The following is a 25,261-nucleotide window of genomic DNA, read 5'->3' as shown; positions in this document are numbered from 1 at the left end:
GAAAGAAAGAGTTCAATCGCAGTTACCTACTATTGTTCCAATCTCCTCTTATCAGATGGGGACAAGGTTGAGTGGGTTAACTGACGCCCAAATGAGGGAGGAGATAAATAAAACTGTAGAAAGATACAAGGCCAATATGCAAAAAGAGAATATACAAATTGAAATAGACCAGGATGCTAATAGAAATCTGAGGCAAAATCATGAATTGTGTGGCCCCAAATCCATCTTGACAAACTCAGTTGGAAAGTGACCAGATAGCGGAAATTTGAGACAAACTGTTCAATGGAAGAAAAATATAAATTCAATCAAAGATCATACATTCAAATCGAGAGCAGTTGCGCGAAACAACCATCACTGTTTCATATTAGAATGTAGAGATCACCCGTTTGCGCAGTTTAATTTAAATCGGTCAAGTGTCCCAAACATTTGTAGGGAAATATCACAATTGAGAAATATAACTACATCAGATATCAACAGTGTCGAGTTTCTGGATGATCAAGATCTTTCAAGATCCCGAATCTCTATTCGCTCGACTGTATTAGCTGAAATCATGTGGTATGCAAGGGACACCTTTTTTCAAATGGGCTTTAATCTATACAAAGAAGAAGTGGAAATAACAGAAGAAGACAGGATGGGTTCCAGGAAATGGACCCCGCGCATTTATGGAACCAACAACGGTAGACAAAGCGATGTGGAAAGTCAACAGGTAGATCATGCATAACAATCCATAATAAAAGAAAAAATCCAGTTTATATGCTGGAATGCATGTGGATTTTCTCATTTCACTAACGTGCAAAGTACAGAGCTTAATGGTTTTGATATAGTGGTACTGCAAGAAACCTGGTTGGTGGAGGCCCCCATATGGGATGGCTATGAAATAGTTTTAGAACCAGCATTGTGCTTGCCTAGGGGCAGACCAATGGCAGGTCTCATGATAGCAACAAGGAAATCAAGGGGGTTTAGAGTAACTATGTATGACTCTACTATAACTTTTATTCAAACCATTAAGCTGATAAGTGATGCATACTCCATTCTGATTGTCACTATATATTGGGGAAGGGTGCATCTGACACCAGACTGTTTTTTTTTAACTTCTTGAGGAAGTACTTGCTAGGATTACATCCGAAAAGCATATTGATTATGTGCTGGTTATGGGTAACCTTAATCTTCACCTTTTGGTAAAAGGTAAAATAAAACTAACAGCGGAAGAACAAAGGTGTTGTAAATTCATGAAAGATATGCAATTAATGATGGTAAATTGTACAGTGGAGGGTGATACTCCTGAGGCCATTATGTGGCATAATGGTCCATTTGAAGCCACAATTGACTACATATGTGTATCTTTGTGAATGGAGCAATGATGAACATAATCCAAACCCTGGAGGTAAGATTGAATGGAAAAAGTGACCATAGTCAGCTCTGTTTAACTTGGGAGCTGGAGAAAAGTCAGCTCATGAAAAGCTGCAAAAAATATAGAGGCAATATAACTGTAAATAATGTGAGAAATCAAATAAAATGGTCCAGAATATCTTTGAATAACTTTGATAGGCAGTTATCTAGGTGTGCAGGGCAAAATTATGTATCATCTGTGCAAAAATATGTGTCTGTAAGGAATACTGTACAAGGTCACAGCCATACACATACACACATTTTCGATATGGATGTTAAAATTAAAAAAGCTGAGATGAGGCAACAAATACGTATGCTAAAATTCTTTTCACTAGAAGAGAAACTGTCTAAAATAAAACATCTATGCACAGTTTACAAAAACTGGCAGAGAGGAAGAAAGGCATTGTGTTACCAGAGGGATAGCGAACATATGTTAAAAGAAATTGCTTTGAAGTCGTCTGCTGAAAACTTGGGCGTTCTGAATAAGGCAACGTACAAAGACCAGACCTCCGTTCAGATAAACTCCATTGCAGCAATCACCTGGTGCAATTACTTCCATCAAATATACCAGACTCCAATTCTAAATTATCATCCAGCTATTAAGAGTGAAAATTGTGATCACTCAATAAAATTTGACCAAGAAGTTGTGCTATTCTACATCTCGAAACTTAGCACCTCACGGGCCCCTGCTCCCGATGGGCTAGACAATAGAATGCTTAAGGAAAATCCAGGAGTCTGGTCATCAATATTAATGAAGATATTTGAGGAAGTGATGCGCACAGGGAATTTACCTGAATCATGGTGGAAGTCCATACTTATTCCGCTATACAAGAAAGGGAACAGACTGGATCCAGCATCTTACAGGCATATTGCCCTTTTGGATTGTCCGGGGAAGATATTTGCCCGTTTACTACTGCGTGAGTTCAATTGTTGGTTAAACAAAGAGAACCTAATTGATCCATGGCAGACGGGGTTCTTGAAAGGACTAGATACAGGTATTAACCTATTGTCTATAAATGCGATCATTGCTAAACAATCAAGTAGGAAATTACCCTTGTATGTCGCATTTGTCGACTTTAAAACAGCGTTCGACTCAATCCTAAGAGAGCTTCTATTCATGAAATTAATGAAAAGTAACTGCCCCTGGAACATCTTAAAGTGGATTATTGAATTCCATGGCCAGACATCATTGCAAATAAGACTGGACAGTGATGGCTCATTATCTGATCCCATTGGTACCTCCAGGGGACTTAAACAAGGGTGTATACTCACCTCAGCAATTTTCAAATTCTTTATTTTAGATCTGGGTAAGGTATTTACTAATATCATCACTGACTCACAGAAAATTGGGCAAGGGGAGATCAAATGGCTGTTATATGCCGATGACCTCCTTCTGATATCTAAGACACCTTTGGATTTGCGAAACATGCTGCAAGCATTAGAGAACTATACTAATTGCAATAAAATGACCATAAACATAAAAAAACACAGGTAATCCAGTTTGGTAGCCATAAACAATGAAATAAGAAGCTTGGGGCGCAATTAAATAACCAAGAGGTGAAATCGGTGTGAGTACACTCATTTGGGTGTAAATATTAATAACAATCCTAATGACCTACCATATGAGATTACCATGATGTTGAAATGGAATAGTTTAATATCACAGTCCAGAATTATTAATGGTAAATATTGTAAATTCACTATCGCACCCCTGATAACATATTACAAACAAAAGGCCTTGCCTACATTGTTATATGGAGCAGAAACGAAAGCATGCAAGCCAAATAATTATTGGAATAAAAAAGAAGGGGCATATTGGAGGAGCCTATTGAAGCATCCCAAATCCACACCTGTAGCCCTAATAAGTCATGAACTAGGACTTATATCAATATATGCCATATATAAATGGAAGGTTTGCATGCTTTATAGGAAATGTGTTTTGGATAAACATCAGAATGGGTTGGTTATACAGTTGGCAGACTATGTGAGAACATCAGAGGATAAATTCATTAAGCAATGGAAGTCACAGGCGCAGGAGTTCATGCAGGAAGTGGACATAGTGGATGATTTGCTCTTTCAAAATCCAGATAAGGCAAAACGAAAAATGTGGGAAATGGACTGGATTAGGACTAGGGAAATATGTTACAACTATAAATGTTTTAAACAAAATCCCTTTGCTTTAAAATATTTTGGTATCCCCGAAGTTTACCTACTGAAATCGCCAAATGTCATGCATCGGGCAGGACTCCTGCTTTTGAGATGAAATATGTGGAAAACCAGAGAAGTCACAGCAAATTGGTCTAATGGCAGTAAAGGAACTAATATCTGTCGATTTTGTAACACCCAAATAGAATCCATTGAACATATAATCACTGAATGCTCAGAATTAGAAAGTATGAGTACCAAACATTTTAAGAATTTGTTTAACCATATAATACATATGGAGATGAAAGCCCTATGGAAATATGTTTTTTCATGTGTTCTGGAGGACAGTGGGCTATGCAACAATGAATTTCTTGAACAAATTGAAATTAGAAAGTGACACCAATAGTTTTGAAATTACTATGGCATAACTAGGATATGTCATGACTCTTCTATTTTTCTATTTTTGAGATTGCAAGGCTTTCTTTACTTATTCTCTGTCTTTCTCTTTTATTTTATTCCTTTTTTACCATGTCTTGTTGTACTAGTTACATGCCAAATCTAGACGTCTGAATGATGTAAATGAATGTAAATAATGACAATTTTCAAGAAATATATTTTTGTGGGAATGTGTTTTATATGTATATATGTATAAGTATAGAAACAAATAATTTGTTTTGTATTGAAAGGTTGAATGTTTCAGTCAAACCAATAAAAAAAATTAAAATAATAATTGTCATCTTTATGGAGTTCAGTCTCCCCATCCAGGAGAGCATGAGTTTTCCCCATTTGGCTAGATCTCTTTGGATCTCCTCCCACAGCAGCACAAAAAGCCCTAAGAATTCCCTGGTAATTATTTTCCTAAGTATTTAAATCCCTCTGTCTGCCTCCGGAACAGGGGAGGGGGGTTTCCAGGTACCCCCTGTACCCATCCGACAGGTCACTCACTGGGGAATCTATTGATTTTGACAGATTCCTTTTATACCCTGATAGTCTTCTGTAGATCCATAGCTCTTCCATAATCTGTGGGGTGGACTCTTGCAGGGAGGCCATGTAGAGCAGCATGTTGTCTGCAAATAAGATCAACTTAAAAGCACTTCCTTGTATCACTACTCCTTTTATCTGTTTGTTCGCTATGAGGCTCGCTGCCAGCGGTTTCAATGTAAGAGCATATAGAAGGGGGGACAGTGGACACCCATATCGTGTCCCCCTTCGAGGTGGAATGCATCTGACCCCTGGCCATAACCCCACACCTTTGTTGTCGTTAATGAGTATAAGGCCTCGATCCTGTCACTCCATATCCTTCTGAACCCCATCCTCTCTAGTAGTGTTCCCATGTATGACCAGCTGACACGGTCAAAGACCTTCTCCGCATCTAGGGAGAGCATGATCATGCCTTCTGTAGTAGCCTGCTGGGAGGCCATTAATTCCAACGTTTTTCGCAAATTACCGGACCCCTGCCTCCCCTGGACAAAGCCCACTTAATCCCTTTGTATCAGCCCGGGGAGGGCCGCGTCTAAGTGCGATGCCAGGACCTTGTATAGATTTTTGCATCCAGATTGAGGAGCGAGATCGGCCGGCAAGATGTGCAGATCGACCAGTCCTTCCCTTCATTAGTTATGACCACAATTAAGGAATCCCAAAAAGAGGGCGGCACCCCTACCCTACCATGTATACCCTTAAAGACATGTATCCCTGCAAAGAACTTATAGAAAGCAGAGAGATTTAACCACCTTCAGACGTTTTATGGCTAACATTACTTTCTCTTTGGTAATGGGTGCATCCATCGTTCCTTCTTTCCTGTTGTGGCCATGGGAAGGTCCAGAATTGCTAGGAAGTCCTCTGCCTTCAGCATAGGAGCCTAGTCTCCATTACAAGTCCTTATAGTAGTCTGCGTATTGCACAGCGATAACCCACCAATCCAGTTGAATCATTTGACTCTGCTCTTGCACTTGTTCTGCCCTTCGGTCTACCGTTTGGGTGGCTAACCTATGCACCAGGAGAGAGCCCACCTTGTCCCCACTTGCATAATATTTGCAAACATAATACTTGCCAGTACGTAGTTCCCGGACTGGCAACCTTATAATGTGGCCCAGTCTCTTTAGACCCCTTAGGTTCTTCCCTCTACCTAAGTCTGGGTCTCAGTCCCAGTCAGGCTTTCCTTAAAGCCCCCAGCCAGGCTACACACAGTTCTATCAGTTTTCTCCAGTGTGTCAAAGACTTTCGAGTTTACAAGGGTTTTTGCTCAACCCCCGTAGGACCACTTTGACACTTTGCTCCGGCCTCTTTTAAGCTTCTTGGTTTTTGTAGTTTCCCCAAAACAAAAACACAACCCAAAAACACATTCAGTTAGAGTCCTTCTAATGAGCACAAGGCAATGTCTGACCACTCGGCTTCTGAATCTTTTACTGGTGTTTCTTTCAAGTTAATTGACACAAGTTCTTTGTTCAACAAGGTCTCCGCCTGCAACCTTGGGCCCAGCACAGTTTGGTTTTACTTTCTAACTTCTTCGACTCACCGGCTGTGCTGAATTGTCAGAGTTCTCTTCTCTTGTGGGTCAAGGATGGCACAACGGCAGCAAGTGCTTCCTCCTGCTTTAGCTATCAATGCGGGGGAGCCCTGTGTGCCGCTGACACCTGTCAAACCACACACCAGGTGGACTTTCCTGTCTTATGATTTCCCTCTTGGAGGCTTTGCGGATCTGAGTTGAAGAGGGCAAGGGCAGTTCCCCCTTCATTGTCCCTCCAGGTCTTGACACCTTTCTCCTCCGTTTGAACTGTCCGTCCTGTGTAGCTGTTTCCTCATGCGTTTGGCCTTGCTCAAAGTGTGCTCTCGTGCTCTGCCTTTTATCCCTGTGGGGGAGAGAAAGGGCCGTCAGGGGTGCGTAGTTATTGTTAATTGCCTAACTCTGCCTGACCATTTTGTTGAGACAAGTCAGGTAAACAGCTCTGGTGTTAGTCTGTTATCTTTCACGATGTGTAGGAAAAAGTGTCCATGTCAGAAAAGGGGGAGTAGAGCTTCTAAAGTATCCTATGGCATAGGATGGGGAAAAGGGGTTAGAAGGAAGGGGGTACTGGATCTTGCCCGTCGGTGTCCCACGTCCACTCCCCAAAGACCCCCCATCCAGGTGATCCACCCCCACTGGTCCACCCCCAGGAACTGGATCCACTAGTGATGGCCGTGTCTTGGCCACCTGGATGACAGATCTCCCTGACTGGCGGGTGAGAAACCCGAAGGTTTCTCACACATCCTTTGGCCCACCTATGTCAAACTCCTAGATTCCTCGTCCCCCGACTTCCTCATCTGTTCATCTGTTCTCCTCCTCCTCACCCTTCTCCCCAGCTCCACTCTGCAACATGACCATATCCAGCTGCTTAACTGCGAGCCTTTGGTGTGGGGGCCTTTCTTCCTGAACTTCCACACCCCCACAACTCCCACCACCTTCTTGTGTGTGCTCAGCTGTGTGAAAGCCTTCCTGAATGTCTCTCTTGCTGCTGCTTGGCTCTCGTCCTTCGGGCCATCCTGCTGCTTCTTCAGCATGTGCAGGAGCTCAGGTACCTCCTCCACTTCCCTCAGGAAATGTTGGCTGTCCCTCACTTCAAACATCAGTGAGAAGGGGTATCCCCACCTATTTTGGATTCCTTTGTCTGAGATCCACGCGGTGAGGGGTCGACATTGCGTCCGCGTCTCCAAAAAATATTTTGACAAGTCCTGGATTATTCTTATCTTTGCCTCTTCCCACTCTAGGTCGGGGGAGGCTCTCACCATTATAGATGCCTTGTACTTGAAATAGTGGCACTTGGTGACCACTAATCTCTGACCCTTTACCGGGCCTGCCCCTCCCATGGACCCTGTCCAATTGCACCTTCCTACGAGTGTTCTCCTTCTCCAGCCTCGCAACTAGTCCTTTTACTCTCAGTTCCAGACCCTTCCGTGTCTCTCCATCTCATTGGGTTGAGTACTCAAATCCGTATATTGTACCTGCGTTCTCTATTCTCAATATCATCCAGCTTTCACCAGGTGTCCTTCTCTAGTTACAGCTCATTGATTTTCATTTCCAATTTGGACTCCAGAATGTCCTCTGAGAGCTGGTTGTTTTTCAGGGCTTCCACCTTATCTTCTATTTTGTCCATTTGTGACTTCATCTTTGCCATGGAGAGCTGCACCTCATTCCTCATTCCTTTTATCTCTGCCAGAATGGTGTGAATGTCTGCTTTGAAGATCCCCATTTTAGTGGTCCTCTCCTCTACTCTCACTGGCATCGTCATTACCCCCCAACCCCCGGTATATGTCCCCTCTGTTTTGGAGCGCTGCCATTTCTGTTCAGTCGCCATTGGCTGGGCCACCCCCGTCTTCGATGCACCTAGGACCTGGGCTTCATAGCTCACTTGTTTGTCCTGGCACCCCCTTCCTCAGGGTGAGGGCAGGGAGGAGTTGGGAGCACGCTTGCCCCTGGATTTGTTCCTGAAGGGCCTCTTGGGTTTTTGCCTCACTCCCCTAGTCCTCTTGTGGAAGCAGTCCTCCTCACTGTTTCTCCTAGGGTGTCCCCTTGACCCAGGTCCTCCTATGTCAGACTGTGGGTCAGGCAGCACTCCTCTTCCTCCCTCGCTGGAGGCTTCTTTTGTGTAGGGTTTTGGGACCCCTGCTCCTGCTTCCCACCGGCCTCTGCCACCGGGATTAGGTACTCTCACCCCACACTGCACCTGTAGGTTTGGACCTCCCCTGTTGATGGGACCCTTTCCCGTTTTCTGTCAAAGCGGCATATAGGGTGCTCTAAGGGATGATTTCAGCCACCCATGTAGAGTAGGACTCAGGGGGCCAGAACTTAGTCCCTTGCCCTTCCGCTACACTTCCCTTAAGTATTGGCTGTGTGGCACAGCTTCTCTCTGCCACTGTGCCGCACCGAGAGCTCACTCACCCAGGGCACCTGCAGAGGGCCTCCCCTGTGGGCTTCCACTTTCTCTGTCTGCTGGAGACTACTTTGCCACTCCTCCTCAGCGGCATCTTGTATGCATCTCTGCTGCCATTGTCCCGCGTCGGCTGGCCTCTCTTTACTTCCCAGCCATCTGCCGGGACTCTGTGTTCCACCTCCCCCTGCCTGGCATGTCTGACTTCAGGCCTAACTCTCACATTACCCGTTTTGCAGGCTTTCTTTCCCAGTGAAAACTAGACTTGAGCCTGTTTCAGAATGAACGCGTAGAAGTCCAGAAAGCAACCTCCAGCATCATACGTGGCTTCTAATTTCCTAATAGAAATTCTTTTACTTTCCCAGCGCCCCAAAGAAAGTTCTGAAGATTAGAGTTTATAGATTTAAAAACTGACGCTGCATTGGGACGGACATCATTTGCAAATAGTATAAAACTTTTGGTGATAAAATCATTTTGATAGTTTCCAAATGACCCCACCAGGATAGATATAATGGCTACCAAGTTGAGTCTAAATCTCTGAGTCTGCTGAGTAGGGCATGTGAGTTAAGTTTAATGGTGCTAGAGACAGATGAATCAATATCCACACCAAGGTATTTAATTGAACACTGACACCATTTAAGACCATATATAGCCAGTTCAAGTTTTAAACAATATGAGTTGAGAGGTAATACATCAAATCATCCCTATTTAGTTTATATCTTGAAACAGAGGAGAAGAGTTCTAATGCACGCAATACATTTGGAAGATGTCATTTAGGGTTTTTCAGAAATATAAGATCATCAGCCTAGGCTGCTTATTTGACCTCATGTTTTCTACATTTAATCTCCGTAATGAACACATCCTTCCGTATAATTTGTAATATTGGTTCACGGGATAAAACATATAAAACAGGATAAAGGGCATCCTTGACTAGTTCCCCTTTTTAGTGAGAAACATGATGATGACTGACCATTTATGAACACAGAAGTTTTAGGGTATTAGTATAACAGTTTAACTAGAGATATAAAACCCACTCCACAGCCATGCCAATGCAATGCTTGGAATAGATACAACCATTTAACCTGATCGAATTCCTTTTCAGCATCAAGAGCAATAGTGGCATAACCATCCCTATCCTTTTTGTTTTTGCTGATAAGATACATAACATCAAACAATAATCTACTATTGGATGTGATGTTTCTTCCTTTAACAGATCCTAATTAATCTTACTCTACGTTGATAAGGGATATGACTCTATAGTTTTTAAGAAGTTCACAATCCTTATCTGTCTTAGGAAAAGGTATTAAAAAAGCCTCGGCAAACGTACCAGAGGATCTACCAACATTGGAGAAATATGAAAATAGTGATTCTAACTTAGGGGACAGCAATGCTGCAAAGTGATTAATAAACTCTATGGAAAGTCCATCATGGCCTGGGGCTTTATCATCCTTTCGTACGTCTCTGATGGCTTTTCAGACTTCATACAACTTGATCTGACTATCTAAGCCACTCGGGCCTATATGCGGGTAAGATTCTCTACCTATGTTGTCAAAGAAGGAATTAAGATCAATAGGAGAACTAGCCTGATCATAGGAGTACAGATGTTCCTAGAATTATCTAAAGGTATCCAATAAGCGTAGTTTCCTGATTATTTTTAATATGAGATATAGTTGCTTTGTCTTTAATTTTTGAATAGGAAGGAAGTGCTCTTCTGGCTTTGTTGAAGGTTTGGTTTATTTTGTATTTGTATTTTAGAACTACCCCAGAGGCTTGTTCAGATAATCTTTTGTTAATTTGAGAAAGCAGAGATAGGATAGTAAGATATAATTGCTCTATACGGTTTTCATAATATTGTTTTTGGATACTTAGTCAGTTGTTCGTATAGGGAATCTAGATCTCTCTTAAGCTCTATGTTACTTACATATGTAATAATGCAACCCCTTAAAGCTGTATTATATGCATCCCAGTTATTTACTGTAGAAGTATCTTGATCATGGTTATTATGAAACAATTGCCAGTGAAAAGGGAGGAAAGATTGCTCAAATTCCTTATCTTGTATTATTAAGTTGTTAAATCTCCATCTAGTTGATTGCTTTTTAATATTATTGAGATCAAACGTTGTGATCACAGGGGCATGGTCAGATAAAATTATGTTGTCAATTTTAGAATAAATTATAGCACTAGATAGGGTTTTGGCTACACATATATAGTCTAAGTGTGAGAGCATATTATGTGGTAAAGAATAGAAGGTCAAATCTAACTCTTTGGGATGGGTCAAGCACCAGGAGCCTAATAAACCCACCTCGGAGAGTTAGCGTGTGAACGCCCTATGTGTCTTAGAGCTCTTAAAAATACATTTATATCTTTTATCCGTGAAGGGGTCTATGATGTTATTGAAGGCACCACATATAATTAGATTTGTTAAATTGGATTGTAGAATTGTATGTTTCATAGTTATCCTGAATTCAGGATCACGGGTTGTCGGACCATAAATATTCATAATAGAAATAATTTCAGAGCCTATTTGTAGCTTGACCCTGACCAACCTAGCTTTGTCATCCACATCTTTATGTAATATCTTATGATGCAGACTTGTGTGATTAGAATTTCTAGACCATTCTGTTTGCCATCAGCTTGACTAGAAATAACCTCACAGACCCAGAAGGTTTTGAGTTTCATTGACTAAAGAAGAAAAAGATGGGTCTCGTGGATACACGCAACTGACAGATTACATTTCTTAAAAGGGGCTAACATTTTCTGGCTTTCAATAGGATTCTTGGTACCCTTTATATTCCAGGAAAAACATTTAAACACCATTAGAGCTGGTCAAAAAGGTTCATACCTAAGTAAAAGAACATAGAAGGAGCTGTAAAATGATACATGCACGAGATCATAATCTGAAGAAGAGAGGATACAATATTGTTTTTCAGTGTTGTAAATAGATAACTGAAAAGGAAAACACTAGAGGAAATGCACAAGGACAAGTATGCTGTTAATCTTGACAAACAGATACACGCATTAGTAGAGCAAGAATATGGGCTGTAGTGTGAGTCATCATAACTGTGAGAAACCAAACAGTGTCTCACCTGCTAGTCCCCAGTGATTTCTCTCTCAGGTGGCCAGGACATGGCCATCGCCTTTGGATCGAGGCCCTGGTGGTGGACCAGTGGGGGAGGATCACCTGGTTGAGGAGTCTTCGCATGTGGGGGTGAAGCGACCGATGGTGAGACACAGTATTCCCTCTTTCCCGTACACCTGACCCATCCTATTTTATAGGATTCTCTGATATCCCAACTTCCGCCCGCTTTCTACACATACACTGGGCTGAGGGAGAGGGCCACTGAGAGTAAAGAGGCTAACCCTTACATATCTCATTGGACATGTCCCGCTAATCGGGTCAGGCGAAGTCAGGCACTTGACTTTAAGTGCATACATTTAATACCAATAAGCTCGCCTCAAACGGATAAAAAGCAGAACATAGGTGTAACACGAGCAAGAGCAGAACTTCTGGGGCAAAGGCGAACCTACTGGAGCATAGCGACAGACCGGGGTCAAGAACAAAAGATAGAGAACCACAGGAGTTCCCTCCATGAGGTTGTTGCCGCCAAAAGGCTGCAAAAGATACGTGCAGGTCAAGTCCCAGACAAGAAGACTGCGTTGTGTTTCAAGGATGCCAGTGACCCTCCCAGATGAATGGCAGAGTTGGCGAGGCCAAGCCTGTGGTATAAGCCTTGACTCATAAATTAAGAACTGCAAAAGACAAGAAAGAAATGCACACAGCCGGCGAGTTGGCAAGCGACATGAAAGACTGGTGTGTGTTAAAGAAACAGTGAAGTGGCAACAGTATATTGCACAATTGAAGGCTGCACACATGTGGATGAGATGCGGAGAAATGCAGACCTGTGATGAACTTTGAATTCCTGATAGCTGTAAAACCAGCAATATTGAGTAGTGGAGAGGTCCGGTGAAAGGAAGCAGCCACTCAAAAGTCTCTGTGAAAGGTTTTTGTTTGATAAAGTGAATCAACTATAAAAATTGAAGTGAACCAAAAGTAACCCAGAGAAAAGGGGGGAATAAAAAGGTGAACATTGAACTTTTGTGCTTATGACATCAAACTACCCAGACCAAGAGACACTGGGTCAAATAACACAAGAGTGTGAAGGGAAAGTCAGAGTGGTCCTGCAGAGGTCTATAGTAAAAGCCATGCACTTTCGAAAGTCTTCTACATCAGAAAAAGGTCTGAGCCCAACTGAAGGAGACCTACATGAACTTTGAAGTGTAACAAGTGATGGGAAGGGAACCCCTAAAGGATGTCCATTACGCGTGGGCAAGGGAACTTTTGCAAGTGTTGTGCTTTGAAAGGTTCTAGGCCGACTGAGGGAGCCCTACATGAACTTTTGCTTTGATAGGTCTGAGCCTGACTGAGGGAGACCTACATGAACCTTTGCTTTGAAAGGTCTGAGCCTGACCGAGAGAGACCGGCATGAACTTTTTGTTGAACTGCGTTTTTGAAAGCTGGAAAGAGAGACTTTAATGTGGAAGATCTCGATCCACGTTTTGAACTCCCTTTGTTTTGAGAACCTGAGCCAGAGTGTGTCATCCTGTCTACGGGGACCACCTTACTCTGTGCTGTCTAACATGGGGAGGACAGCTGACTCAGCCACACTTATTCTTTATATTCTGACACTAATTTTCCTTTGCATACATATTCTCCTTTACACACCTTTTGTATAAGAGATAGGGCAGGCATTAGGTTGTGGTCGTATAGGCCATTGTGATTTGACAGACACCACTAGGACTGTTTTATTTATCATGTGATGGTAGCAACCACTCTAATCCTAGCTATAGGGCAACGTAGGAGTTTTTCCAACCCTGGAAACTTTAATAAAGGTTTTACAAATTGTACCTTTTGTGTTAGTGTCATATGTGTGATACCATGCCTCCCCTACATAACATACAAATGAAGGACCATAGAGGTTGTCAAGTTTACAGGAAGAGAAGAGAACTAAAAAATGAATGGGCTTCAAGGCACCAAAGGGACCAAAGAGGGCCCTAGAGAAAGCAGGCACCTGGCCACCGCCTCCTCCCACTAATAACATAGTAAATAAATGGAGATCCACAACACCTGTGAGACCCACAGTGAAGGCATGAGCACTCAAGGATTCACCATAGGTGACGGCAGATGTTGGGAGGGTGATGGTAGGAATGTGTCCATATTTTCTATTTTAAGTGACCTAATATAAGATTTTAAGTCCGCCCGGTCATCAAATATTGGGGTTCTTCCGTTTGTAGTCACCTTAAATGAACAGAGATGATACAAGCCATATCTGACCTTCAATTGTTTTATTACCAGATGGTAGGACAAAAATGATTTCCTGTGTTGAGCCGTTTTCTTTGCAACATCTTGAGATATGAAGATTGTATTATCATTCCAAGTTAGATGGTTTATTCCCTTTGCCTTCCTAATGATAAGTTGCAGTTGCGTGTGTTCCAGTAGAAGAAAGAGCATAGTATGCAGGGTAGAATGTGAGTGATGAGAATCCTCTTTAACCCCTTAAGTGCGGAGGATGAGCATGCTCGTCCTATTTGCATCGTCTTGCATAATAGTCCAACAGTTATGCCAATCCGGTGCGCTCTCTGAATATTCAAAACCATTGTTGGTGGAATATTAAGGAGAGTGGGTAGCATATTTTGTAGGAAGAGTATACCATCCTCTCCTACTCAACCTTCCGGTAAACCAGATACGCTGAAGTTGTTTCGACATCCCCTGTTTTTGTAGCACAGCTACTTCTAAGTGTGCAATTCTAGGTACTATATCCTCTACTTGACTTATCCTGTTCTCCACCTCATCCATTCTTGCTTTAATTGTGGCCCATCTGTCATCTAACTGCTACAGCATGTGGTTAGTGAATTCCATAAATGGCTTAAGTGACCTCAATGCCTGTAAAATTGCCTGCACTCCTGGATCTGTAGAGACAACAGGAGGAGGGGAATCACTTTTGGGACTTTTAGACATGGCCGAGGGTAATGAATTTGAAATATCTTTTCCCACAGAGTTTTTCTGACCCACATTGCTGAAGCCATATTTACTGTTCAACTGAAATTTGATATGACCACAAAAAATGGGCATGAAGGGCTATACTGAACTGCTACTCACCCACATGACTTTAGAACTTAAAAAGGAAAAGGACCAAATATTATTATCTTTTTATTCTTCTTTTTTTTATTTATATTAAGATTACACACAGCTGAAAAATCTTGTGAAGTTTGGGCAATTAGTGAAAAAGTTGAAATATACCTTTTATTCATGTATATTTCTTTATTTCCATTAGATGGCGCACTAAGGAGTCCACACTGAAGCAGCAAGGGTGAAGCCGCTCCTTCCGACCCACTCTTCTCCTCACGGACGGCAATCCCTTGAGAGCGACCCTCTGCTCTTGCATCAGACTGCCGTAGCAGCCTATAGGGATACGGAAACACACCAGAATACTTCAATATCAGGAACGCGTAGGTATGACAAGCACTCCAGTGTCTTTTCTGACCCTTTTTGTAACTATATACAGTGTCAATAAATCTCGTCTAATGAAACGGGTGGGAGAGATGTGGAGCAGGCAGCTATAGTTCGCACGCAGAGCCACGCCCCCTCAAACAATTGATCTTTATATATAAAATCTATTAACAATAAACCCACCCACATTTTCTGCCAAATAGTTCACCAACACAACTACAGCACTTAATACTGACTCATAATTAACTCATGTTACTGAACAAATGGTTACAGATTCAAAATTTACAGAGTTTCATCTTCTGGATTACTATTAATCATATTAATTGAAAATAACAAACTTTCAAGTTCACCGTTTGATCCATGCACTCCAAAAAATGTTGTAAGCTAATGCACATTTCTAATATTGGCCAATCGGTTAGAAAAATCAATATGCCCCATTACAATTACGCCCTATTTCCAACCTACCGTATGTTGCCAAGCTTATTGAAAGGGTCACGAAACAGCAGCTGAAAATTCTATATTGAAAGCAATGACATGCTGATTTCGGGTAAAAGCTGACTTCATACCCCTTCATACTGTGCCATCCTTGATGACCTCTGCACACAGGCAAATTGCACTGGCACCAGTGCGCTGGTGCTCCTTGGTCTATCCTCTGCGGTTTACACAGTAGCACACGATTGCCTTAGGTATAAAGTGGGCCATAGGTAACCTGAAATATTGCCTTACAGGTAGGCAGTTCTGGTTAATCACAAACCATTACCCCTCACATGGCTAAGTCTCCAAAAGGACACAAACCTACGAACAATGGGCTGGTTCTTTGACCTCCAACCCTATTGTTTCAATGGAAAACTTTGTAAGGGGAAGGAACAAGGAAACCTAGATTTCCTCTCTCGTTTTCTGGTAGAAGATGAGGAATCTAGTGACATTAGGGGAAGGGTATGTGACGAATCATCAGATATCGTCCCTTCTTCCTTTGGGGTGCTCCTTTGCATGAGGCCAGGGAGGTGAGGCCACTAACCGATAGTCCCCCTGGGGGTGGTACTCAGCGGGAAGATCTAATGGGGATAGATCCCCCTTATGGGACTAGGGACGACTCTTTGGGGAGAAAGCGGTATGTCCACAATAAATCCAACCTCCCTGATCCTCATTTCCTGGGCACAGTACACCAGTTACGCACACTTCCATGTATTTATGTAGATAGCCCAACACTTGTGAGAAGCAATGAGACGAGTAAGAGTGGGGACTACTGAAGTATGCTGGAAAGCTGGGACGAGGAAGAGCCCAGCAAACCCAACAGAGAATGACCATATTCATACTGGGGTGGAGAAGATGTGCGGAGCCATGAAGAGTGCCCAGCAGAACCAAAGTGAGCAAACTAGTCTATACGGATATTGTGGGAGCATAAAAACGACGGAAGGGTTCATGATAGTAGCTAGCCCTCCCTGGATGAACCGTGATAGCAGGCACAGAGCGGAAGCAGGTTGGTACAGGGGCTCCAAGCACTCCTAAAGCCTGAGAAGCACGGAGAGAGAGTACCGCACAACAAAAGGGAAGATTGGTACTGCAGAGCTGCCGTAGACCGAATTAAGTCTCCAAACACCAGAAGAACACCACAGTGGAGTGCAGGAGCAGAGAAAGAGCCGGAACCCTTGCAGACCAAGAATACAATTATGCGGGTTGCTGGAAAGGCACTGGGGACCGGAGATGGCAATGGCAAGCCAGAAGGGGTGAGATGAGCTGAGAATACAAGGTCTGCGACCCCGACAGTTGTGAATAAAATGTATTAACTATTGGGACGCATGATAGTACTTGGAAGGAGAGTAAACCAAGTCTATCAAAGAAGAAGTATAAGCAAAAGAGGTGAGTCTGGGACCTGCACCCATAGAAATCAAAAAGTCATAATTGTTCATCATAATCACAGTACCTGGCAGGGTAGTGATCCAGGTTGGCTGTGAAAAGAACCTGAATAAGCCCAGGGTAAGGGAGACATTCCCCCTGGTGTTGATGAACATTGCAAAAGAAGCCAAGAGAACTGAGTCATTCTCTTAGTATTAAGAAAAGTCTGAGAAAGGCTAGGGGAAGGGAGTCAATCCCCCTGGTGTTGGTGAACTTTGTGAAAGAAGCCAAGAGAAGGAAGTCATTCTCTTGGCATTGTGAAAAGCCTGAGGAGGGCCAGGGGAAGGGAGTCAATCCCCCTGATGTCAATGAACAATGTGAAAGAAGTCAAGAGAAGGGAGTCATTTTCTTGGCGTTGTGAAGAGCCTGAGAATGACCAGGGGAAGGGAATCGTCCTGCCCTACTGGCTGTGAACATTGTGTGAGAAACCAAGAGAAAGGAGTCATTCCCTTGGCATTGTGAGAAACCCAAGAAAGACCAGGGGAAGGGAGTCATTCCCCCTGGCATTGTGAACTGCAAGGTAAAAGCCAGGAGAAAGAAGTCATTAATCCTGGTGCTGTGAAAAGTATTACGAAAGGGGGAGAGGAAGTCATCCCCCTATCACTCGGAGAATGCAAGACTTTCTTTTTCCATGTGCGTTGGTGAAGACCCAAGCTAAGAAAGCTTTTCAACCTTTTTGGTCTTGACCTTTTTGAAAAGCTTTTCCTTTTCATCACTCGAAAGTGAACTTTGGTTTATTATCCAGAAGAAGGGAGCCATTCTTCTGGACCAAGAAGATCACCATGTTACTTAGTTTGGTTTAGCGTGTAAGGAAAGGATATAGGTTTTGACACACAACAGTGGACTACGTGTGTGGGACGGACATCCTGGCGGAATCCTTAGTATTAGTTGAGGTAGGGAAACCCCTCTTAGTAACAGGGAAAGCTAGGGTTTTCTTATTTCACATGATAAGAGTATAAAGCCCAAAATATTCCACCTATGTGTCAGTCTCCTACTTCTACATCCTTAAAAGTTGCATACTATTTCTGCGTGTTTCACTCAGTGTGTTGTTCGTAAATTTGTGTATACTGGGCTTTTGAACCCGTTGGTCTTGTATTACATTAATGTTCATATATAATTTCATCCTGGTGTAATCAATACATTTTGAATGTTTAAGTGGCCTTACTATCACTGGCATTATGCAGTTGGCAGCTTTGCATATGCTCTTCCTTTCATTGGTATGGGTGCATAATTTGTGTGCATCTTTCAAGCTGTATGCAGTTGGTGTTGTAGTGCGTACAAAGTTGCTACTACTGCCAGAAAGTTTGAAAAATTGCAGTGTTACCGCTTTTCCTATTCTTGGCATTATGGATTTGGTATCTTTGTGTATGTCCTTCCTTTCATTAGTATCGGAGCAAACCTTTTGGTGTGTATGTGTATGTCACGTTGTTTTCAGTTGATGTTGGTATTACACAGTTGTTTGCTTTCCATACATTGTTCCTCTCATTCGTATGGGTGGGTATTTTTTGCATGTCTTTCAGTCTGTACGCAGTTAGTGAATTAGCAGGTAAATAGTTCCTGCTTCTGCCACAAATGTGGGGTTGTACCGTGTCTTATAATATGCAATGTATCTCTATGTAGACACCATTTAGGTTGTAAAGGTGCAATATCATTGTAATAACGCATGTTTCCAATGAAAAACATGATTGAGATTGTGCAAATGCATCAGACACTTCTCTAAGCAGAGAGTGGGGGTGGATTTCTCTCCTCCGCAGGAGCCTCCCTCTCGAACGGTCTCCCTGCCCCTCTTAGGCTTGAGCCGGATCTCCTTAAGTTCTGTAAGCCCCTCAAGACCCTCCTTTTCTCTTCTTCTTTCCCTCTGCCCCTCCCCTGTTAACACCCCGATCTGCTGCAGGGACTGGCTGCCTGGTTCCCTCTGAGTTCTACAGGGTACCAGGCCCCCCTTGCCCAGTCCATCCCCCTCCTCGCACTAAACATGTGGACCCTCACACTCTGCAATCCCTGGCACGAGCCCTCCTGGCCGCCCCTTAGCACTTGCCTAGTCCCTTGGCCAGCATAACACCCCTCGGCAATCCCCCCTTTCACTTCCACTCTTTCTTTAGCCTGCACTTCCCTTCCCACCCACAGCACTTCTCATTTCGTTCTACCGGCACTCCCCCCCTCCCACTTCTTGTTACTGCACTTGCAGGATCTGAATGTCACAAGGCCTAGCAGGACTGATATTGTTATCTTTCTCCCTTGCCCCCCCTTTTTGTGTCTTTTTTTTTGTCTTGTGGCACCTTGAAACACCTTTTGTTGTATAGGCGCCTTACAAATATCCCAAAAGTCAATAGAAAAATATATAGATACATTTTAAATTGTTAAAATCTCAAAATTGATTTTCTACATTTGTTTTCAGTTCACAAATACCTGCAGAGAGCTAAGTGCATGACATTTTTTTTACAAAAATCTAAGCTGCAAAGTGCAAGATATTTGGGCCAAATTATTTTCCCCTAAGGGAAAACCCCATGTTAAAAGCTATTCAAATCATATATTAATCACTCCAAATTAGATGTGTAGTATTCAAATGTATTTGAAGCAGATATTGTGACGACATGGAGCCCATTTGGCTGCCTAGGAGCAGACTCGGAGATCCCTAATTAAAGAGTTCTGCAGCATCTTCAGTTCTGCTGTATTCACCGTATGCTGAACAGAACTAGTGTTTCTGAAACCTCTTATACATTGCTAGAGGTCTGTTTCTTGGTAGAGGTGTTGATAGAGGCAGTTCCGTAGTATTCAATTTAGAAGGTGTTTCATTACATTAAGGAGTCCACCCATCTCAAAATGCTCTATATCCGGTGTGTCAAGATGAACCCTTTTTGATTCTGCTAATTGTAGAGTTGGGATAGGGGCAGGTAGTGTTGCCTCTGTCCCAGAGGAATCTATCCCTTGCAATGGAAGGTGTCAGGCCTACAGCTCCTCCCTTATGGGCAACTGAAACTATTAGGTCATGAAAGAGCTCAGTAATTTCGATCAATACACAGGTCTAATGTTGCATAATGCATCATGAGTTATTGTAATGCTATATCAGAAGCCATAGTCAACAGTCAGCCGCCCTATCTATATGTGTTCTGCATCCATTCCATCTGGGGCTCACAACTCTGATTGGCCTTTCCCGTTTTGGCCATCACCTTTGGCTCTGCACATGCCATGTGTGGGTTCAGGGCTGCACCCAACCTGCATGCGCAATCAAGGGTTCAGTCTTGGAGAGGGGCATGCATGGTCACACCCTAACTGGTATTTCTCTTGCCTACAGCTAGAGCATTCCCCATGGCTTAAGCTCTATGGCCATGTTGGGGAATGCCTTACTCCAAATGGTTGAATGGTGATCCACACTCTTATGGACTTTGCACTGGGCCGCAAGCTAGTCTGAGGTGTCTTATGGTGCACCACATTTCCCTCAGACTGACAGTGACCAAAGTCACTCCTGTTCATTTTCGTGTAATATTCTGCAATTTGCAAGGGTATCCTTTTTGGTCATGTTTCCTTCTCCTTCATTGTGGAATAATTAAGTAGAATATCTTAGATTTCAGTAGACATCCAGCTGGCTAGCAGATCGTACATGCAATGCTTTCATCCGTGCACTTTTTCTTTGTCTGGGCTACAGCGATTATGGTCTTGCAGTAGTATGAGCGTGCTCTTGAGGTGTGTGCTCTGTGCCTGGCTGCCTTAGCCCTGTGTGGCACATCCAAACTCAATTCTGTAGGTAAAGTGCAGAAAAGGAGGGATGGCACAGAGGCCCCCCCTCCAGTGCCAACGTATCCGGCCCCAGAACCACGCCCAAAGGGGCATGTTGGATGACTGGGCACAGTGTCCCCATCAGCAGTGCCCTGGGTAAGGCCACAGACTTGTCCAGCAGGAAGTGCTGAGAGTGTTGCTGTTCTAGGTAATGCCTTGGGCACTGCAAGTAGGGCCACTTCGCCAGGGGCATGTAGGAAGGATGTGGCCTGTGCAGGAAAGTTGTCTGATTGCTTAATATCATTTTATTTTTAATCACTAAAAACCTTTGTCATTTGTGATCTGTGATGTCGTGTGGCGTCATGCGCAGTGCATGGCGGGGAGAGTTATGGTTGTGCTGGTAAGTATAACTGTTGAATGCAAGTGTCCTTTAGATATTGCATTACCACCGTGCGCCTCCAACTGGAGTTGCCATTCTGAGAGGCATTTAGACTTATATTTATAACGCATTACAATTGATCATATTCCCGTACCAGTGAACCGTAACGTAACCCGGAACAGTTACTCACATTTTAAACAATAAGACTCTTTGTAAAAAACAACCTTGAACAATCATAATTATAAACAAACAAAATGCCGGACTCAATTTCGGGTCCAACGCACAACTGATATGCACTGTAAATATAAAACCAGACCTTTCGGATATGTTGCTCAATTCAATGCCATTTTGGGTGCAGACAGTGTTACTGTTATAATAAACCTTTATTTCCTCTAGAAGAAGTCTGTTTTTTATGTTGGCTATCAGATTTTCTGCCACTCCTTTAATGACCTATGACAACAGGTTGGGCTTCATACACACAATTTCCCACATTTGGATAGCTGTGAGGGTTAAAGTTCGAATAACATATGCAGTATCTCAATGCACCAAATCACAGAGTAAGCAGAAATGACGTTACACATCATCACATGATCTATGGCCCCAATGACTTCAGAAGTAATGACAACGCACAACCTTTAACCAGAAAAAATGTCAGAAATTGACATATGCAAATTAGACTTTTTTTAAATCGTAAGTTAAGTGTAAAATATTAATATAACTACACAATCACACCAAACATATATTAACTAGGGTTATGCAAGAATATTTTAAGGATGCAGCCAACGTATGCCAGATGTGCAAACATGACCTGCCATGGATCAGCCAAAGTATGCCATACCAGGGTCCGCAACCAACATATATAAGGGGGTGCAGCCATCCAATGCCAATGTATCACCATGATATTTCATGGTAGTGCCACTACATTTCAAGGTGCGTACCTTCTATGCCAGAATGCTACCATCAGAGGCCCGAGTCAGAGCCATGGCGTGACTGGAGCAGTGCCACCGTGCATTGCTTTCCTCACACCTCCTTACCTTAAAGTGGCTCTGCCTTGTGGTCCTGTTGATTCCCTCGGAAACAGGGAGCTTTCTGCTTCCATTGTCAGGGGGCTGGAGACGTTCTTGTCGTCGTGTTTTTCTTCTGTACATTCTGGTACGTGCTGCTTTACATATGACGGAGTCCTTGAACCAGAATGCAAAGTTTAACAGCATTAATAGCATGGTGCGCGCTATTCATACTTGACATGGTTCAACTTTACCTGAATAAAAACAGGAACTTTCATTCCTCAGTGAATTGCCATTTTGTTCGGTTTCTTTTTTAGGAACGTCGTGTATAGGAAGGAAAGTGTCTCTGGTGAAATGAAGTCAAAACACTCAGCTGTGACTTGCTTACTCAATCCTGTATTCTCTTTGCAATTGTATTCAAACTTACAAAACTATAATGACCAGAATGCAAAGAATAAAATTGGGTAGGAGAAATACATGTTGCCTGACATGGGGGAACGTGTGATCTCTCTTTGTAGTGTGTTATAATTCAGCTTAGAGGACCCCATGTCACTGGGGATGCTGCTTTATGTCTTCTGGGTTTTACTTTCTAATTGCAAGTACATTCTGGCAGTGTTCTTGTTCTGTGGCAAATCCTTCATCCTCAGTTTAACCTTGTTTTTTCTTTCATTTTACTGGTGCTCAAGTTGCTGTGACCTCTCTTATCAAAATCTCAGATGATGAGAACCTTTATGAAAGTTCCAACAAATGTCACAGCTGCCTTTCCTCCTATCATCTTTGGTCCCAGGCGTAGGAGAGACAGGTGCCCTTGGTGCCTAGTGCCCTATTTCTCAATTTTGGATTTCATTCTGTGCATTTTCCACTTCGTCTCGTCCCTTTGCTCTCCCTTTCCCCCCTGACCAATGTCCATGTTTGCTGCTGGTTTTGTCCCACCTCCTGACCCATCCTAGCTCCCTGATTGGCCAGTTTCCATCTGAGCAACAACGCAGACCTAGACCCTGCGTTTGATGCCTCACCACGCCACTTTGGTTCCGGCATAGGTGATACAGATGCCCTTGGTGCCTAGTGCCCTATTTCTCCATTTTGTATTTAATTTTGTGCATTTTCCACTTTGTTTTGTTCCCCGTGCTCTCCCTTTCCCTCCTGACCAGTATCCTTGTTTCCCAGAGGTTTTATCCCACCTCCTGACCCACCCCAGATTGGCCGATAGCCCCATAATGTACATCGCACTACGGCAGCCCTCTGCCCGTGCAGCCCATTGGCGAAGAGCCCCAAGGCAAAGGGCAGCTCCTGAAAAAGAAGGTCCAGTCTGTGTTTGCCTGGGAAGCCAGCAGCCGTCAACCAGCAGCGACTGACAAGGTAACTGTGGTCTGGGTGAGGACTGCAGCAGTTGCTGTATTCCGGCAGAGCCCTACCACTCTTATTACTCTAAGCACATCTACCTTAGTCACACAATGTATTAGTTTCACTATCATTGCTGTATGGTAAAGTAAGATGTCTCTCTGTTGACTGCTGACTCTCAAATTTGGGCGTCCTCTCCAGCTACCCAATATTGACGCGATAATTTGTCCCTAATCTACATGCCATTGCATTTATTGTAGAATCCCAAATTTCAGGCATTTTCTCTGTTGATCTAGGTACCCAAATTTACGCATTTTATCACTGACTATTGTGTTGCAGACCTATGTTTCACTGCATTTACTGTTGAGTCCCAAATTTAGGAGTTTCTCCTTTTATCTAGGTACCCAATTTTGAGCTTTTCTTATCACCGACTAGTGTGTTTCAAACCTAGGTGTCACTACATTTATTGCTGAGTCCCATAACCAGGGGTTTTCTCCATTTATCTAGGTACCCAAATTGGAGTGTTTTATCACTGACTGCTGTGTTCCAAATCTAGGTGTCACTGCATCTACTGTTCAGTCCCAAGTTTAGGAGCTCCTCCTTTCACCTAGATATCCCAAGTTCGAGCATTTTATCACTGTCTGTTGTATTTCAAACGTAGTTGTCACTGCATTTATTGATGAGTTCCATGTTTAGACATTTTCTCCATTATCTAGGTACCCCAGGTTTGAGTGTTTTATCACTGACTGTTATGTTTCGAACCTAGGTACCTCATATCTAGGCGTCTCCACACACTAATCAGTCTCTCCCACAACTAGCCGGTCCCACTTACGGTAGTTCCCACCCTCAGATTCTCCAAACCCCCTCCAACCCGCCCACCTTCGAGCCAGACCCTAACACGACCATGGCCACCAACACACACTCGAGCCGGATACACCAACTACCAAGATCACCACTTCTCACACCATTTTCCTGTCCACCAATACCACACTCGCTGAGAACCACACAATCACACTCTGCCACTCACCACACACCTCCCTACTCACATACAAGAGGAGCGCTCAGGCACTCCGGAATACACCCTAGCCACCCTACATCCTTCACCCTTGCACCCTCATTCTTGAACCTATTACCACACCCATACAGAATCACTCACACACACACACACACACACACACTGCCACTCACCACACACCTCCCCACTCACGTACAAGAGGAGCTCTCAGGCACTCTAGAATACACTCCTTCTGCCCTTCACCCTTCACCCTCACACCCTCATTCTTGAACCCACCTTACATGCCACAAAACCTTAACGCCACCATCCCTTCCACTCGAAACCTACACCCACACCGACCCAACGCCACCACCATGCATCACACACCCTCCAACTCCTAGACGAGAGGGGCTCTCGGGGCCACCAAGACCCACCCACTCCCTAACCTCGTCCCATCAACCTCTGCAGACCCCGCACTCATCTACAATCCTTCCTTCCCACCCAACTCTGCAGATAACTCACACCCTCCCACAACCTCTCAGCACTCACCCTCAAACTCTCAGACCAGAAGGGCACTCTGGCGCACCCAGAATCAACAGAACTCTGCACGTCTCTCAGCAATACCTGTCCTCCGACCCTCCCAGCTTCACACCCCAACCCTCACAGGTGGGAGGCTTTCTCAGATCCACAGCCTCTCACTGCCCAGCGTCCAACTCTCAGACCAGAGGAGCCCTCTGGCGCTCCCAAAAAACCTGTCACGTCACAAACACAACTCTTGCGCCAACCTTCTGGGAACACATCCTGCACTGCTCTCGTCCTGCTGCTGTGCCTCATCCCCACAGCCAGAACCCAGGGCCCGCCCAACATCACTCTCCATCCATCTCTAATATAAGGGGAGCCCCCTTCAGCCCATACGTCCCATCTCACTTCCCATACCCTCCAACCACACACCCTCCCTCACACACATTTATGACCAGTCCCACT

The 25,261-nt window shown here is 43.6% G+C and overlaps 1 protein-coding gene across 1 annotated transcript in view; it reads left to right on the top strand.

Moving 5' to 3' along the window:
• The window catches only part of OCA2 (OCA2 melanosomal transmembrane protein), a 1,377,074-nt gene that overhangs the window by 153,803 nt on the left and 1,198,010 nt on the right, over nucleotides 1-25,261 (top strand). The window contains exon 2 of the mRNA XM_069636602.1: nucleotides 14,771-14,949. The gene's annotated coding sequence lies outside the window, so the exon portion shown is untranslated. The remainder of the gene's footprint in view (nucleotides 1-14,770; nucleotides 14,950-25,261) is intronic.

Source organism: Ambystoma mexicanum, chromosome 7p (genome assembly GCF_040938575.1).
Source record: "Ambystoma mexicanum isolate Mex_15411 chromosome 7p, UKY_AmexF1_1, whole genome shotgun sequence".
In the NCBI taxonomy this organism is placed as follows: Eukaryota; Metazoa; Chordata; class Amphibia; order Caudata; family Ambystomatidae; genus Ambystoma; species Ambystoma mexicanum.
Note: the sequence above shows the minus strand (reverse complement) of the source record. Positions and strands in the feature narration are given on the sequence as shown.